Source organism: Podarcis pityusensis, assembly GCF_964106645.2.
Source record: "Podarcis pityusensis genome assembly, chromosome: 8".
Taxonomy (NCBI): Eukaryota; Metazoa; Chordata; class Lepidosauria; order Squamata; family Lacertidae; genus Podarcis; species Podarcis pityusensis.
Window position 1 is genome coordinate 3,749,113 of NC_138033.1, and position 17,223 is coordinate 3,766,335.

The window sequence follows — 17,223 nt, forward strand, 5'->3', positions numbered from 1 at the left end:
GGGTAGGGCCCAAACCAGGGTCTTCAAACAGCAACAAGATAGATCCCGTCTAAACCTTAGGAAGGGTGTTCTGAGGGTGAGAACTGTTTGGTGGTGGAACGGAATCGCTCGGAAGATGGAGGGCAGAGCCAGTCAGAGAGGGGGTTTTTGTTGTTGTTTGTTTGGTTTGTTTGTTTTAAATCAGAACCAGTGAAGGCGGTGAAGGTCCTGTGTGAGTGTCTGGAGGCGGTTGGAGGATGGATGGCGGCTAACAGATTGAGGCTGAATCCTGACAAGACAGAAGTACAGTGGTACCTCGGGTTACACACGCTTCAGGTTACATACGCTTCAGGTTACAGACTCCGCTAACCCAGAAATAGTGCTTCAGGTTAAGGACTTTGCTTCAGGATGAGAACAGAAATCGTGCTCCGGCGGCGCGGCAGCAGCAGGAGGCCGCATTAGCTAAAGTGGTGCTTCAGGTTAAGAACAGTTTCAGGTTAAGTACGGACCCCTGGAACGAATTAAGTACTTAACCTGAGGTACCACTGTACTGTTTTTGGCGGTGTGGAGGACTCCCTGGTCCTGAATGGGGTAACTGTGCCCCTGAAGGACCAGGTGCGCAGGCTGGGAGTCATTTTGGACTCATAGCTGTCCATGGAGGCGCAGGTCAGTTCTGTGTCCAGGGCGGCTGTCTCCCAGCTCCATCTGGTACGCAGGATGAGACCCTCCCTGCCCACAGACTGCCTCGCCAGAGTGGTGCATGCTGTAGTTATCTCCCGCTTGGACTACTGCAATGCGCTCTACGTGGGGCTACCTTTGAAGGTGACCCGGAAACTACAACTAATCCAGAATGCGGCAGCTAGACTGGTGACTGGGAGCGGCCACCGAGACCCCATAACACCGGTCCTGAGAGATCTGCATTGGCTCCCAGTACATTTCTGAGCACAATTCAAAGTTTTGGTGCTGACCTTTAAAGCCCTAAACGGCCTCAGTCCTGTATACCTGAAGGAGCGTCTCCACCTCCATCATTCAGCCCAGACACTGAGGTCCAGCTCCGAGGGCCTTCTGGCAGTTCCCTCCCTGCGAGAAGGGAGGTTACAGGGAGCCAGACAGAGGGCCTTCTCGGTAGTGGCGCCCACCCTGTGTAACACCCTCCCTTCAGACATGAAGGAAGTAAGCAGCTATCTTATCTTTAAAAGACATCTGAAGGCAGCCCTGTTTAGGGAAGTTTTTAATATTTAATGCTGTATTGTTTTTAACACTCGATTGGGAGCCGCCCAGAGTAGCTGGGGAAACTCAGCCACATAAATAATAAATTATTATTATTATTATTATTATTATTATTATTATTAAATATGTAGGGGTGGGTCGAGGGGGTAATTGGTTTGTTCTTGTGTTCTTGTTCTTATTATATATTTTGTGGTTTTTTTATCTTGTATTTTTGTTTTGAACCACCCTTTGATCTACGACTGGAGGGCAGTATACTATCATCATCATCATCATCATCTAATCTAGTGGTTCTCAAAGGGGTGGCACTACCCCCTGGGGGGTGGGATTACCGGGGGGGGGCACTAAGAGGCAAGGGGAAAGCAAAGGGGTGCTGAAGGTATAAACGGCTGCCAGACTCTGAAAAGCTGATATCCCTGCGTCAAGTCCCTCCCTTTTGTTAATTAAACTAGTTTTAATTGGGTTTGGAATAAATGTGCAATTACCGTATTTTTCCGTGTATAAGGCTAGGTTTCCCCCTAAAAAATAATGTCCAAAATTTGGGGGCATCTTATGCATGGGGGCCATTCCCCCCCCCTTTTCTTAACTCGGAGTCCCCAAAATAGGGGTCGTCTTATACATGGGGGCGTCTTATAGATGGACAAATACGGTAACTATCGCTGTTTTCAATTAAATTTTGTGATCTTCTATAGGGGATCGTGCAAATCGCTGTTCTGAACAATGCTTTTTATGGGGGGGGGCACTGGGGTGGATGAGTTTATGGAACCGAGGAGGGCAGTAAGGTAAAGGTAAAGGGACCCCTGACCATTAGGTCCAGTCGTGGCGAACCAGAGCAGCGCACGGAAACGCCGTTTACCTTCCCGCCGGAGCGGTACCTATTTATCTACTTGCACGTTGACGTGCTTTCAACCTGCTAGGCTGGCAGGAGCAGGGACCGAGCAACGGGAGCTCACCCCGTCGCGGGGATTCAAACCACCGACCTTCTGATCGGCAAGTCCGAGGCTCTGTGGTTTAACCCACAGCGCCACCCGTGTCCCTGAGGGGGGCAGTGGCTCCCCCAAATTTGGGAAACATGGCTCTCAACTTTTCCTTCCACTGCACCCCTACAGAAAGTGTGGGGGGGTGTCAAATCCAGACCTCCTGCTCTCTGAATCTACTCCCCCCCCCTTTTCCTCGGAGATATATTTTGCTTAGTCATAAATAGCTGCCTTCCCCTAGCAGGGAGGCCTTACTCAACACCCCCGTAACGTGGAGGGGCCATTTCAACCCAGCAAAGCCTATTTCTGTGTCTGCTGCTGAGTCACCTCCCTTATGATGCACGAAGAGAAAGAGAAAGGAGAACGGATCGCGCCCCTTTGGAGGGGAGAAGCCTCGTTAGGAAACCTCAGCCCTTCAGACAGATCCAGAGGTGGTCAGTGATTCAGATCCAGGATCCGGGGGATGGATCGGGTCGGCTGGACAGGGGAGACGGACACCAGAGACATTTCTGGCTGTCTGGCCTGGGAGGGAGGTGGAATCCTGCGACGTGTCTGACACAGCACTTTGATGTCACCGGCCAAGAACGCTGCAGCCATTCCTGGGCTCTGAGTCACGGTTTGGGGGCCGAGCCTACAATTGGGCGCTTTCGCCGGCTGCTGACACAGGCGCCTCGCCATTGCTCCGTTCATTCATTCATTCATTCATTCATCCATCCTTCCAGCTGTTAAGGCTCACGTTGTAACTCAATGAGGAAAGCTGGGGATAGCAGAAACTGGGCTTTTCCCCCCAAGGCGTGCATTTATTTCTCAACAGGGAAAGCAGGGGTTAATTGGGGGGTCAGGGTGGTGGGAAGCAGCCCCGCCCGCGGTTTTTGTCTCTAGGCAGTGAGGTGCAATGGTCAGAGCAAGAAGAGAGCCACGTGGCCAGCTTTCTTCTTTCCTAAAGATTTTAAGAAATTCATTTTATAATGTGTATAAAAACTAGGAGAGCAGCTGTAGCGGCGGATGAAAATTCAAAAAGGAAAACCTCTAATTATGCACGATTCCACCCCACCCCACCCCACGACAGCCATGTTCCAGATCCAGCGGTTCCCAATGCCCCCAGTGTAAGATTTGGGGCTGTTTCCCATTGAGCCGCAATTACACACGGATGCTTTAGTTGAGATTCCTGCGTTGCAGTGGGTTGGACTAGATAACCTTGGGGTTCCCTTCCATCTCTACAGTAAGGTAACGGTAAAGGTAAAGGGACCCCTGACCATTAGGTCCAGTTATGGCCGACTCTGGGGTTGCGGCGCTCATCTCGCTTTACTGGCCAAGGGAGCCGGCGTACAGCTTCCAGGTCATGTGGCCAGCATGACTAAGCTGCTTCTGGAGAACCAGAGCAGCGCACAGAAACGCCGTTTACCTTCCCACCGAAGTGGTACCTATTTATCTACTTGCACTTTGATGTGCTTTCAAACTGCTAGGTTGGCAGGAGCAGGGACCAAGCAACGGGAGCTCACCCCGTCGCGGGGATTCGAACCGCCGACCTTCTGATCGGCAAGTCCTAGGCTCTGTGGTTTAACCCACAGCGATATTGCTGGACCGCAACTCCCATCCTGGCTGGATTTGATGGGCGATTTGATGGGAGTTCAGCAACTTCTCGGAGGGTCTCCCATCTCGGAGACCCCCCACAGCGCCACCCGCGTCCCCTATCTCAACAGTACTGTGGTACTATTTCCGTATCCTATTTCAGACCAGTTCTTATGACAATACAACTACGTTGGTATCGTCTAAAATATTCAGTGACATTATAGGCCAGGTTTTAGAATCATAGAATCATAGAATCATAGAGTCATAGAGTTGGAAGAGACCACAAGGGCCATTGAGTCCAACCCCCTGCCAAGCAGGAAACACCATCAGAGCACTCCTGACATATGGTTGTCAAGCCTCTGCTTAAAGACCTCCAAAGAAGGAGACTCCACCACACTCCTTGGCAGCAAATTCCACTGTCAAACAGCTCTTACTGTCAGGAAGTTCTTCCTAATGTTTAGGTGGAATCTTCTTTCTTGTAGTTTGGAAAGAAGATTCCACCTAAACATTAGGAAGAACTTCCTGACAGTAAGAGCTGTTCGACAGTGGAATTTGCTGCCAAGGAGTGTGGTTTTCTGAGAAAGGAGCAGATTTCCATACCCCAACCACCCACCCTGAGGATGAAAATGGGGTGGTGGGAGTGTCTGTTTTTATGGGGTGTTCTGGGAGAGGGTGCTTGGAGCTGAAGCTGGGTTCTGTACTTTGAGAGACTGCAAGAGCATCCCCCTTCGGCACCCACCCCAACAAAATATTTGAGCGCACCCCCCATTCGACGGGCATTGCCATTCAAGTGGTGTTTGTGTGCACTGTGTCTTGTGATCGATTATGCAGGGTGGGGCTTACCTGTCCTCCCCCCCCCAAAAAAAAATTAATTCAAGTTGGCACCCCTGTGCAAGAGGAAATGTGGGCTGAGACTTTCAGGAGGCAGGTTGCCTGGGCCCTACCCTCCACTCTCTGAATGCCACCCCCAGGTTCTAGCTCTTGGAAGAATTTGGTATCAGCTGCCAGGGAGGAACAACAATAGGGGGCAATTGACTTAGAATCATAGAGCTGGGAGGTACCCAGCGGTCATCTAGACCAACCCCCTGCAATACAGGAATCTCAGCTAAAGCACCTTGACTCCTGCTTTGCTGGCTTCCCATTGGGGCATCTACCTGGACAGCGGGGGTAGCAGGGGGCTGGACTGGATGGACCTCTGATGGGATCTGGGCTTCCTTTCTCTGGCCACAAAGATTAATGGGGATCTTTGTGACCAAAGGGACCTTATTTAGCGGCGCAGGCTCATGAACATCACCCTTAGAGATCAAGCTGTAACTTGTGAAACTTAAGCCACCAGTTAGACCTGGAATGGTGGCCCTAGGAAATAGTGCCTCTAAGCATGGACAGAGTGCTTTTCTCTTTGTCACAGGAGCAGGCACATGCATACACAAACTCTCTCATCCCATTCATTAAGATCTGTGGGAGGGTCTCTGTTTTTCCTCGTGATTAAATGAGGGGAGGCACCACCACCACCCAGAATGCCAGAAGAAAATTTCCCTTGCACACGTTTTTGCTTTCATTGCGTTTTTAATGAAGCGTTTATAACTAACTGGCAGCGGGGAATTCTTCAGAGGCAAGTTCCTGCCTGCGAGCTTACAACCAAAAAATCAGCATTTCAAAGGGCAAAGAGTTTAAATAAACAAATATATATTAAAAAAACCTCAGTACAATACTTTGCATGTTTACTCAGAAAGAAGTCCCAGAGTTATATATCCCTTGCAGGGTACGTTTGGGAATGCAGACTTCAGATGTGCTTTTGAAAGCAAAGGCATTAAGACAAATTAGTGATGCTCCGATTGTGGCAACGCCCTTGCTGCTTGGCTCTCGGTCCAAAATTAAACGAAAGCAGCCTTCACCCACCTGGTGTGCCATCCAGGTGTTGGGAACTACAACTCCCGTCAGCCTCAGCCAGCGCCGAATTAAGGAATGGCTCCCAGCCTTGAAACATCTGGAGCGAGACAAAGGCCTTGTTCCCCTTCACCTCTCAGTTTAGAAAAGGAACAACTGCTCCTTTGGCAGGCAGGCTGAGATGTAAATTTGATAGATACTCTTTTGGACTGCTCAGGACAAGGGCCACCAACGTGGTGCCCTCCACATGTTGGCAACTAGGAGGCCCATGTTGTTGTTTAGTCATTTAGTCGTGTCCGACTCTTCGTGACCCCTGGACCAGAGCACGCCAGGCACTCCTGTCTTCCACTGCCTCCTGCAGTTGGGTCAGACTCATGCTGGTAGCTTCGAGAACACTGTCCAGCCATCTTGTCCTCTGTTGTCCCCTTCTCCTTGTGCCCTCCATCTTTCCCAACATCAGGGTCTTTTCCAGGGAGTCTTCTCTTCTCATGAGGTGGCCAAAGTCTTGGAGCCTCAGCTTCAGGATCTGTCCTTCCAGTGAGCACTCAGGGCTGATTTCCTTCAGAATGGAGAGGTCTGATCTTCTTGCAGTCCATGAGACTCTCAAGAGTCTCCCCCAGCACCAGAATTCAAAAGCATCCATTCTTCGGCGATCAGCCTTCTTGATGGTCCAGCTCTCACTTCCATACATCACTACTGGGAAAACCAGAGCTTGAACTATACGGGCCTTTGTTGGCAAGGTGATGTCTCTGCTTTTTAAGATGCTGTCTAGGTTTGCCATTGCCTTTCTCCCAAGGAGCAGGCGTCTTTTAATTTTGTGACTGCTGTCACCATAACCTCTGGATTTAGGCCATGCAGGCTGCGTCTGCAGCATCGTGAGGGCACCACGTTGGCTACCCCTGGCCTAGAACTTTGTGTGCACGTTTCTTCCCCTCTCTCTTGCACTCCAGCAGGGCTGCCGGAGTGAGAAATGTGCAAAATTTCGACCACCAGCTCTGTTGGCGGCACACTGTGTCTCGGGTTCCCCTTCCTTCCTTCCTCAGCTGACAAAAACACGCATGTCCCTCTGGACTGCGGCTGGTCATGTGAGCTGGAAGGAAAAGGTTTGGCAGAGGGGAGAGGGGGTGGGTGTTTGTGGTGGGGCAGGGAGGAATTGGCACGCCCTGTGGAAATAATAATCCTACCAGCAATAAGAGACCCGTGAGGACGGCTTGGAGTTCCTGGAGCAGAATCTGGCTGCTACAGAGACTGGGGGGAAGGACTGAGGATGGGATGTCTGGAAGAAGCAGCGTACGTGTTAATAATAATAGTAATAATAATAATAATAATAATAATAATAATAATAAATTTTATTTATACCCTGCCCTCCCCAGCCAAGACCAGGCTCAGGGCGGCTAACAACCAATAATAAAAACAAGTTGATTTAAATACAATTTAAAAAAACAAGATTAAAATACAACATTAAAACATTCGGATGCAGCCTCTTCACAGGAGGAGAAAGGAAAAAAGAAAGAGGGGAAGGGAATCAAACTGATTCTAAGCCAAAGGCCAGGTGGAACAACTCTGTCTTACAGGCCCTGCAGAAAGAAATCAGATCCCGCAGGGCCCTGGTCTCATGAGACAGAGCGTTCCACCAGACCGGGGCCAGCGTTGAGAAGGCCCTGGCTCTGGTTGAGGCTAATCTGACTTCCTTAGGGCCTGGGACCCCTAGGGTGTTGCTATTTATGGACCTTAAGGTCCTCCGCGGGGCACACCGGGAGAGGCGGTCCCATAGGTATGAGCGTCCTAGGCCGTGAAGGGCTTTAAAGGTCAAAACCAGCACCTTAAATCTGACTCTGTACTCCACCGGGAGCCAGTGCAGCTGGAAAAGCACTGGGTGAATATGCTCCCATGGCAGAGACCCTCTGCCAAGGAGAGCTGGGGGCTCTCCTTGGCAGTCTCCCCCAGCAGCTGGCATTTGGAGATATACTGCCCCTGAACGTGGATGCTCGTTTTGCTACGGTGTCCTCCTCCTCCTTCTCCAAAAAACGGCCTAAGGTGTAAAGCCTACACAAATCTTGAACCGAGTCGCTAAGGCCGTCGGACGGTGCTGTTTATGCCTCCTCCCAGGAACTCCTGCAGCCAAACTGGTGCCAAATGTCTTGCTCTGCTTTTATTTGGACCGCATCAGTGAGGTTGTCATCTGGGCAGCCCAGGACCTCCATGCAAATTGCCCAGGTTTGCTCCCCATTTTGGTGTTGCAAAAACAATGCGGGAGACAGCAAGTTGCAAGTTACCAATGTTTGCTGCCACAGCAGACACTGTGATTCTCCAGTGGATTAATTACTCTCAGGTCACTTCATTCCCTCTCTAGACAGACAGATGCCAATAACAACAACAACTCCATGAATGTTTCCATTCAGGAGCTAGCCTAGACAGCATCTTAAAAAGCATAGACATCACCTTGCCAACAAAGGTCCGTATAGTTAAAGCTCTGGTTTTCCCAGTAGTGATGTATGGAAGTGAGAGCTGGACCATCAAGATAGCTGATCGCTGAAGAATGGATGCTTTTGAATTATGGTGCTGGAGGAGACTCTTGAGAGTCCCATGGACTGCAAGAAGATCAAATCTCTCCATTCTGAAGGAAATCAGCCCTGAGTGCTCACGGGAAGGACAGATCCAGAAGCTGAGGCTCCATTACTTTGGCCACCTCAGGAGAAGAGAAGACTCCCTGGAAAAGAGCCTGATGTTGGGAAAGATGGAGGGCACAAGGAGAAGGGGGTGACAGAGGACGAGATGGTGGGACAGTGTTCTCGAAGCTACCAGTGTGAGTTTGACCAAACTGCAGGAGGCAGTGGAAGACAGGAGTGCCTGGCGTGCTCTGGTCCAGGGGGTCACGAAGAGTCAGACACGACTAAACGATTAAACAACAACAGCCTTTTCTGGGTCTTAGCAAGGGGCCAGCTAGTCCACAACCCTCCCACCAGAAACCCCCCCCCAAAACAAACCCACACCAACTCCCTCCCCATACCATCGCCTTCTTCTAGTTCGGGCCTATATGATGTGGCGTGCATCAGAGGGGTGGGGTCTCGAGACCCTAGGGCAGCCAGAATGGTTGATAGGAGGGGGAAACAGGTGGGTGGCGGTGGAGGGGGGCCGGAAGAGAGAGAGGAATCTCCCATGCAGAAGAGATCTCTGGACCAGGGATAGAGAGGGCCCTGTAGCCCCTCCAAGTGCTGCTCTCACCTCCCCAGACGAGTGCCCAAGTTGGCTGGTGGGTCCTGCAATAATAATAATAATAATAATAATTTTATTTATACCCCACCCATCTGGCTGGGTCTCCCCAGCCACCCTCCGCAGCTTTCAACAAAGTATTAAAATACAGTGGTCTGTTAAACATTAAAAGCTTCCCTAAACAGGGCTGCCTTCTGATGTCTTCTAAAAGTCTGGTAGTTGTTGTTCTCTTTGACATCTGGTGGGAGGGCGTTCCACAGGGCGGGCGCCACCACTGAGAAGGCCCTCTGCCTGGTTCCCTGTAACTTGGCTTCTCGCAGGGAGGGAACCACCAGAAGGCCCTTGGCGCTGGACCTCAGCGTCCGGGCAGAATGATGGGGGTGGAGACGCTCCTTCAGGTCTACTGGACCGAGGCTGTTTAGGGCTTTAAAGGTCAGCAGCAACACTTTGAATTGTGCTCAGAAATGTACTGGGAGCCAATGTAGATCTTTCAAGACCGGTGTTATGTGGTCTCAGTGGCTGCTCCCAGTTACCAGTGTAGCTGCCGCATTCTGGATTAGTTGTAATTTCCGTGTCACCTTCAAAGGTAGCCCCACATAGAGCGCATGGCAGTAGTCCAAGCGAGAGATAACTAGAGCATGCACTACTCTGGTAAGCCCAGTTACATACCTGGCAGGCCTAGTGGGCAAGGAAGAACCCCCAGGGTGGCCAAAAAGATCATCCATCATAGTTGGGATTGGAAGAGGCAGAAGCGATGGTAGGCAGGAGGCTGCAGATGTGGGGGGGGGGGCAGCAGGAGGAGAGAAGCGGTGGAGGGGGGAGGAAAGACTGATAAGCAGAGTATGGCTGGGGGCACAAGAAGCAGCAAAGCATCATTCCAGTTGCATCCATGTTAAGCTCTCTGAAAGAGAAGTGTGGGTTAATGACTGGGCTCCAGGAATGGAAGAGGAATGGGGGTGGGCGAGGTCCTTGCTTGGGGAGAAGATCGTCTGCCCCCCACCTATGGTGCCGTCCATGTCAGGAGGGGCGAGCAGGCAAGCGGGGGAGGGGCTCAGTTTTTGTGAGGGCGGGCGGGGACTGGATTTGGAGCGGGAGGCGCGGGAGACCCAGCGCAGGCAGGAAGCGATGCGCAAAGGGGTCTTCTGGGGTAGGGAGGTGGGAGAAACCCCGAAAGGACCGAGGACCAGCGGAAGGCAGGCAGAGTCCCAGGGTGTCCCAGGAAAGGAAAGGGAATGAGTAGAAAGCCCGTGCGAGCAGGCGGGCTACGGGAGCGCAGCAGATGCTCCGGCCAGGCCTCGGGGGCTTTCATAGAACGGTTGATTTGGAAGGGATTCCCCGGGGTCATCCAGTCTGACCCCCACCTCCCCCAACCCCCTGCAGTGCAGGAACCGCAGCTAAACCTTTTGCCTCTCCCTTCCGGGTTACAGAGTCGGAAGGGACCCCCAAAAGTCATCCAGTCCAACCCCACCCCTGCAGTGCAGGAACCGCAGCTAAACCTTTTGCCTCTCCCTTCCGATCCTCTCCGGGTTCAGGAGTTGGAAGGGACCCCCAGAGGTCATCCAGTTCAACCCCACCCCTGCAGTGCAGGAACCGCAGCTAAACCTTTTGCCTCTCCCTTCCAATCCTCCCCGGGTCCCAGAGTTGGAAGGGATCCCCCGGGGTCATCCAGTCTGACCCCCAACCCCCTGCAATGCAGGAACCGCAGCTAAACCTTTTGCCTCTCCCGATCCTCTCCGGGTTCCGGAGTCGGAAGGGACCCCCAGAGGTCATCCAGCCCAACCCCATCCCTGCAGTGCAGGAACCGCAGCTAAACCTTTTGCCTCTCCCTTCCGATCCTCCCCGGGTTCCAGAGTCGGAAGGGACCCCCAGAGGTCATCCAGCCCAACCCCATCCCTGCAGTGCAGTGCAGGAACCGCAGCTAAGCCCTTTCCCTTTCCCTCCTTCCCTTCCTTCTCCGCCGGCCCCGTCCAGCTCCGGCGTCCCGGCTCGGCTCGGCGATCCTCTCCTCGCTGTGCGAGCGCCCGGCCGCCCCACGTGGCTGGCATCCCGGCCGAGAACAAACAACCCGCCCGTCTCCCCGGCAACGGCGTTCCATTCCCCGCGCGCGTCATCACGCCGGCCGTTCGGGGCTTTGTTGACGTTGCCCGGCAACGGCGCCGCTGCCTTGGCGACGGCGGGTGGAGGGGCAGGCGGGGCGGGGCTTCCCGAGGGCAGCGCCAACGGCAGAAGCGAACCCTCCGGAGGCGGAGCCAGTCGGCTGCCGGCGCTCGGCGAGGCAGCCTCGAGGCGGGGGGAGGGGCTGCTCGCTTTTTCTCTCTCCGCCCCTCCCGCCCCATTGAAAGTGGGGCTCACGATGGATTTGTAGTAGAGCCTCCTCCCCACTACTCGTTAGACGAATGCCAGGGGAGGGTTTTGTTTATCAGGTGAGAAAGAGGAAGCGGAGGAGGGAAAAGTTTGTTTACTAGTAGGATGACATAGGGAGACCCCTGCGGGGTTTGCATGTGGGGTGAAATGTGTGGGAGGGAGGGGGGCCCCCTGTCGATCTGGGGAGGGGATGACAGCTGGTCAACGTACATGGACTCCCCGCGCCCTTACTTCTGCCAAAATACTGTACTGATATTGATTCACTGAGAAATAGAATACCGTGGCCCCCTTTGATCAATGGGATAGACGTCAGGACCCCCCCCCCTTGCAACCTAGGAATAGTTTGCTTGTGTGCGGATAAATCCAGTAATATTTGGAATGCATTAACATGAATTGTAGTGACTTGTTCATAATTGCATACTCGTCGGAATCCACCGTTACATTGGCCAGGAATCGAACCCGGGTCTCCCGCCTGGCAGGTGAGAATTCTATCACTGAACAACCAATGATGCGGGTGACTCTGTGGTCTAAACCACTGAGCCTCTTGGGCTTGCTGATCGGAAGGTCGGCGGTTCGAATCCCCGCGACGGGCTGAGCTCCCATTGCTCTGTCCCAGCTCCTGCCAACATAGCAGTTGGAAAGCACACCAGCGCAAGTAGATAAATAGGTACTGCTGCGACGGGAAGGTAAGTGGTGTTTTCATGCACTCTGGTTTCCATCACGGTGCTGGCCACATGACCTGGAACGCTGTCTGTGGACAAATGTCGACTCCCTCAGCCTGAAAGTGAGATGAGCGCCGCAACCCCATAGTTGCCTTTGACTGGACTTAACTGTCCGGGGGTCCTTTACCTTTTACCTTACCTTTACTCATCTGAATAATAACATTTATTATATACCTATATAGAGTACTGTATGGCAGTTTCTTTTTTCATTTTTATTAAGTTTCCCATTTTAGCAATCCAATCAAATCACATTTAATGTTCCAAATTATACAAATACAGATCAAAAAGACGACAGTTTCAAGTATCTTTTAGTTTTGGTTTTCATTTCTTTCCCTTTATTTGTCCACTGAAATTTGTTAATTTACATATATCTGGGAGTGGGGAACCATTCCATTTTCAGTCCTGGGGGGCCACATTCGCAGTGGCGTAGCGTGGGGGGTGCAGGGGGGGCCGGCCGCACCAGGCGCAACATCTGGGGGGGGCGCGCTGGGGGGGCGTGCTAAAATCCACGGGTTAGGGGGCGCAAATTACTTGCCTTGCCCCGGGTGCTGACAACCCACGCTACGCCACTGCACATTCGCTTCCGGCAGCCATCTGAGGGCAGCATGGGGTGTGGGGCTAGCTGCTCAAAGTGAGTGAAAATTGTACCTTTGCACCGGTAGATTGTTTTGGCCGTTAACCTGGAAAAGAGGATTGGACCAATTCGTGGAGGAGAAGAGGTGCTGGAAGCCGCAAGAGGGGAGAGTTCTGCTCTTGTGTTCGAATCCTGATTGTGGTGTGTTTTTCCATCATGGGCATCTGCCTGGCCACTGTGAGAAAAGGAGGCTGGATTAGATCGGCCACTGGCCTAATCCGGCAGCCAGGCTTTCCTTGTATTCTACACACAAACACACACACAAACACACACCTCTATCTAGACACACAAGAGGCACTGCCAAAGGACATATCCGAGCACTTGGGGAAGCGGTTGGTGACCAGGCAGGGGAAATGTGACACATGACTCCGTGGAGTATTTGATGGGCCAGATAGGGAGAGCGCCAAGAGCCACGATTGGCCCCTGCACCCGAGGTTCCCCACCCCTTCCTCTTGTGGAGGAGACACACAAATAAGAACTTTGGAAGATTATCTCAGGGTCAGGGTAGTTCCTATGGGGAGAGGTGGTCCTTGAGGTATTGCAGTCCTGAGCCATTTAAGACTTTATAAGTCAAGAAAAGCACTTTGAATTGGGCCGGGAAACTGACTGGCAGCCAGCACAGTCGCGCCAGGTTGGGTGCAATAGGCTCAAACCGTCTTGCTCCTGTGAGCAACCTAGATGCCAAATTCTGCACTGGCTGATGTTTCCGAACTGTCTTCAAAAGCAGCCCCACGCAGAGGCAGAGCTAGCTGCTTCGGATCCCGGAGCGGCGCGCACGCTTTGCAGCCAGGGGCGGGGCGTGCCACCCACGGGGCAGCGCCGTGAATGTCCCACAGGGCAGGGCAGCAAGCTTGGGGGTGGTGCCATCCCACAGGGAGCTGTCTGTGGTGAGTGTCTTTATATATACAGTGGTACCTCGGGTTAAGTACTTAATTCGTTCCGGAGGTCCGTTCTTAACCTGGGACTGTTCTTAACCTGAAGCACCACTTTAGCTAATGGGGCCTGCTGCTGCTGCTGCCGCACTGCCGGAGCACGATTTCTGTTCTCATCCTGAAGCAAAGTTCTTAACCCGAGGCAATATTTCTGGGTTAGCAGAGTCTGTGACCTGAAGCGTATGTAACCCGAAGTACCACTGTGTGTGTGTGTGTGTGTGTGTGTGTGTGTGTGTGTATATACACATATATACACACACACACACACACACACACACACACACATTTTTATTGGTTTTTTTAACATATCATTTCCAACAGTCATATTACATAACTTTTCATCTTATACAATATTTTATACTTCCATCTACACCTCTGATGGTTTTTTGTTCTTTATCACTTATTCTGCATTTCTTAATTTCACTATTACTCTTAATTCTCACTAACTAATAATTCTCCCCATAGTCTTCCTTGCAATCTTCCGAGTAATCCTCATTACAAAGCTCCTTGCAGTCCTACTAGTGTAATCTGTTCAGTACAATTTCCAAATAGTCTGTATATTTACTCCAGTCTTCTGAGAATCTCTGATCCCGCAGGTTTCGAATCCTTCCAGTTAATTTATCAAGTTCTGCATAGTCCATCAATTTCATCCTCCATTCTTCTTTCGTCGGTAATTCTTCTTGCTCCGTGGTGAGCGTCTTATGGGGAGCGGCGCAGAGAGCATCCCAGGGGGGCAGGGCGGCGATGTCACCCCCCTCAGGGATGACACCCGGGGTGAACCGCACCCCCCGCACCCCCCATCCTCCACCAGTGGTGCCAAATATAAGGCATTGCAGTAATCTAACTCTAGAAATGGAATTCTCAGAGAACAGCACAATCCTCTAGGTCTCTAACAAAGGAGAGTCTACCACATGTGTTAACTACTAGTGGAATATTTAGGCTTTGTTTTATTGGTGACCCTGATTATGGCAGGCTCTCCTTTCTGCAGGTTTTTTAAACAGAGCTTGGGCAGGCAAGTACATTTCCGAGCACAATTCAAGGCGTTGGTGCTGACCTTTAAAGCCCTAAACGGCCTCAAAGGCCCAGTATACCTGAAGGAGCGTCTCCACCTCCATCATTCTGCCCGGACACTGAGGTCCAGCGCCAAGGGCCTTCTGGCGGTTCCCTCCCTGCGAGAAGCCAAGTTACAGGGAACCAGGCAGAGGGCCTTATCGGTGGTGGCACCCGCCCTGTGGAACGCCCTCCCACCAGATGTCAAAGAGAAGAACAACTACCAGACTTTTAGAAGACATCTGAAGGCAGCCCTGTTTAGGGAAGCTTATAATGTTTGATGTATTACTGTATTTTAATATTTGGTTGGAAGCCGCCCAGGGTGGCTGGGGAGACCCAGCCAGATGGGTGCGGTATGAATAATATATTATTATTATTATTATTATTATTATTATTATTATTATTATTTCAGGATTCTTTTGATGTGATTCCTGCACTGCAGGGGGTTGGGCTCAATGACCCCTGGGGAAGGGGTCCCTTCCAACTCGACAATTCCACGATTCTGTTTTGGTGCCCGTGCATGTGTGAACATTCGTGCAAGGGATTGTGCAGCTGTGCGAGTAACGCTTGTATGTGTGTGGTTGTGGGAATGCATGTGTGTAAACGGAGATGTTTGCCCCAGCTGGGGTGAAAGCCTGGCTGCATCTCCTGGCCTGTGATTGTGCAGAGACACAATCACACAAGATGTGTGTGTGTGTGTGTGTGTGTGTGTGTTTTGCAGACGCAGAGCTGCTTTATCGGGGTGAGTGTGCCAGGGAGGTTTTGTGTGCGAAAGGTGACTCCAGCCCAGCAGCGCACTCCCAGCGCATTGCGTGCCAGCGGCCTCTGGCAGCGGCAGGAGCTCAGCCTATCCCTCCTCAGCTGTGGCTTCTGGCCCCGGACCAGGGGAATTTGGCCGGTGGCCTCGGTAAATAACAACAGCCAGAATTGGAAGGCGAAACTTGTTGCTAAGAGACCAATGTTTTGCTCCGGCAAAGCTGGGGCCTCCAGTCTGGGAGGGAGGCGGGCCAAGGAGCCTGGGAACAGGGACAGAGGGAGGAAGAGGGGGGGGGAACGAGGACCACAGAATCATAGCATTGGAAGGGCCCCCCAGGGGTCATCTAGCTCAACCCCCTGGCAACTCAGCGGAAGTATAACTTCATTTCTTTTTATGTGGGGTACTGCTGCCAGGAGGGGGAAAGAGACCAGGGGCAAATGAAAAGGAGGTCGCCCAGTTTTCTAAGGGCGTAAGAAGATCAGAGGAGCTTGTTGGATCAGCCCAGCATCTTGTTCTCATGGTGGCCGGCCAGAGGCTTGCGGGCAAGAAGGATTCTCCCCTCCTGTGGTTTCCATCAACTGGTATTGAGAAGCATCGGTGCCGCCAGCTGTGGAAGCAGAGCAGAGCCATTGAGGCTACAAATAACCATCGATAGCCCTCTCCTCCTCTGTGAATTTGTCTAATCCGAAATGGAAGCAGTGAGAGATTTTACTTTCTTGGGCTCCATGATCACTGCAGATGGTGACAGAAGTCAAGAAATTAAAAGACGCCTGCTTCTTGGGAGGAAAGCAATGACAAACCTAGACAGCATCTTAAAAAGCAGAGGCATCACCTTGCCAACAAAGGTCCGTATAGTTAAAGCCATGGTTTTCCCAGTAGTGATGTATGGAAGTGAGAGCTGGACCATAAAGAAGGCTAATCGCCGAAGAATGGATGCTTTTGAATTCTGGTGCTGGAGGAGACTCTTGAGAGTCCCATGGACTGCAAGAAGATCAGACCTCTCCATTCTGAAGGAAATCAGCCCTGAGTGCTCACGGGAAGGACAGATCCTGAAGCTAAGGCTCCAAGACTTTGGCCACCTCATGAGAAGAGAAAACTCCCTGGAAAAGACCCTGATGTTGGGAAAGATGGAGGGCACAAGGAGAAGGGGACGACAGAGGACGAGATGGTTCTGGAAGCTACCAGCATGAGTTTGACCAAACTGTGGAAGGCAGTGGAAGACAGGAGTGCCTGGCGTGCTCTGGTCCAGGGGGTCACAAAGAGTCGGACACGACTAAACAACAACAACAAAAATTTAAGCTGTTGCTGCATCCTGTGGGAGGGAGTTCCACAGTTTAACTTTGGGCTTCATGAAGAAGGCCTTCCCCAATCCTTGGCTGAATGCCCCTGTTTCCCTTGAAGCCCTCTTTCTTTTGCTGTGAAATAAATAAAACCGATGTTTATGTGCAAGGGAGAGAGAGAGAGAGAGAGAGAGAGAATATTGACTCCTAATCACTTAGCCAGGTGAGTGTGTCTAGAAGTCAAAGACTATCTCTTACCAGGCCAGGCAGCATTTTAGAAGGGTGGTTCTTTTCTGGATAAAAGGGGCTGATAAGAGATGTGTGGGTGGGGTAGGACCTCCAGATACCCTAGGCTTGCGCCCTGCAGAGTTCGCTTCAGTGCTGCAAATGCAGCCTAAACAACGCGGGAGGCGGCAGTTACGAGGACTGGATTATAAAATACACATTATAAAACGAATACAGTGTAAAATAGGCCGGAACACATGCACAACACTTCTTTTTTCCAACAGAGATGGGAGACCCTGCTTCTGAGAAGCTGCTGAACTCCCATCAAATCCAGCGAGGATGGGAGTTGGGGTCCAGCAATATCTGGACCATCAAGAAGGCTGATCGCCGAAGAATCGATGCTT

The 17,223-nt window shown here is 51.7% G+C and overlaps 1 protein-coding gene across 1 annotated transcript in view; it reads left to right on the forward strand.

Annotated features, from left to right (window-relative positions):
* Positions 1 to 11,137: 11,137 nt before the first annotated feature.
* Positions 11,138 to 17,223, forward strand: part of LOC308484458 (snake venom vascular endothelial growth factor toxin HF-like) — a 50,983-nt gene continuing 44,897 nt past the window's right edge. The window contains exon 1 of the mRNA XM_081019431.1: positions 11,138 to 11,278. The gene's annotated coding sequence lies outside the window, so the exon portion shown is untranslated. The remainder of the gene's footprint in view (positions 11,279 to 17,223) is intronic.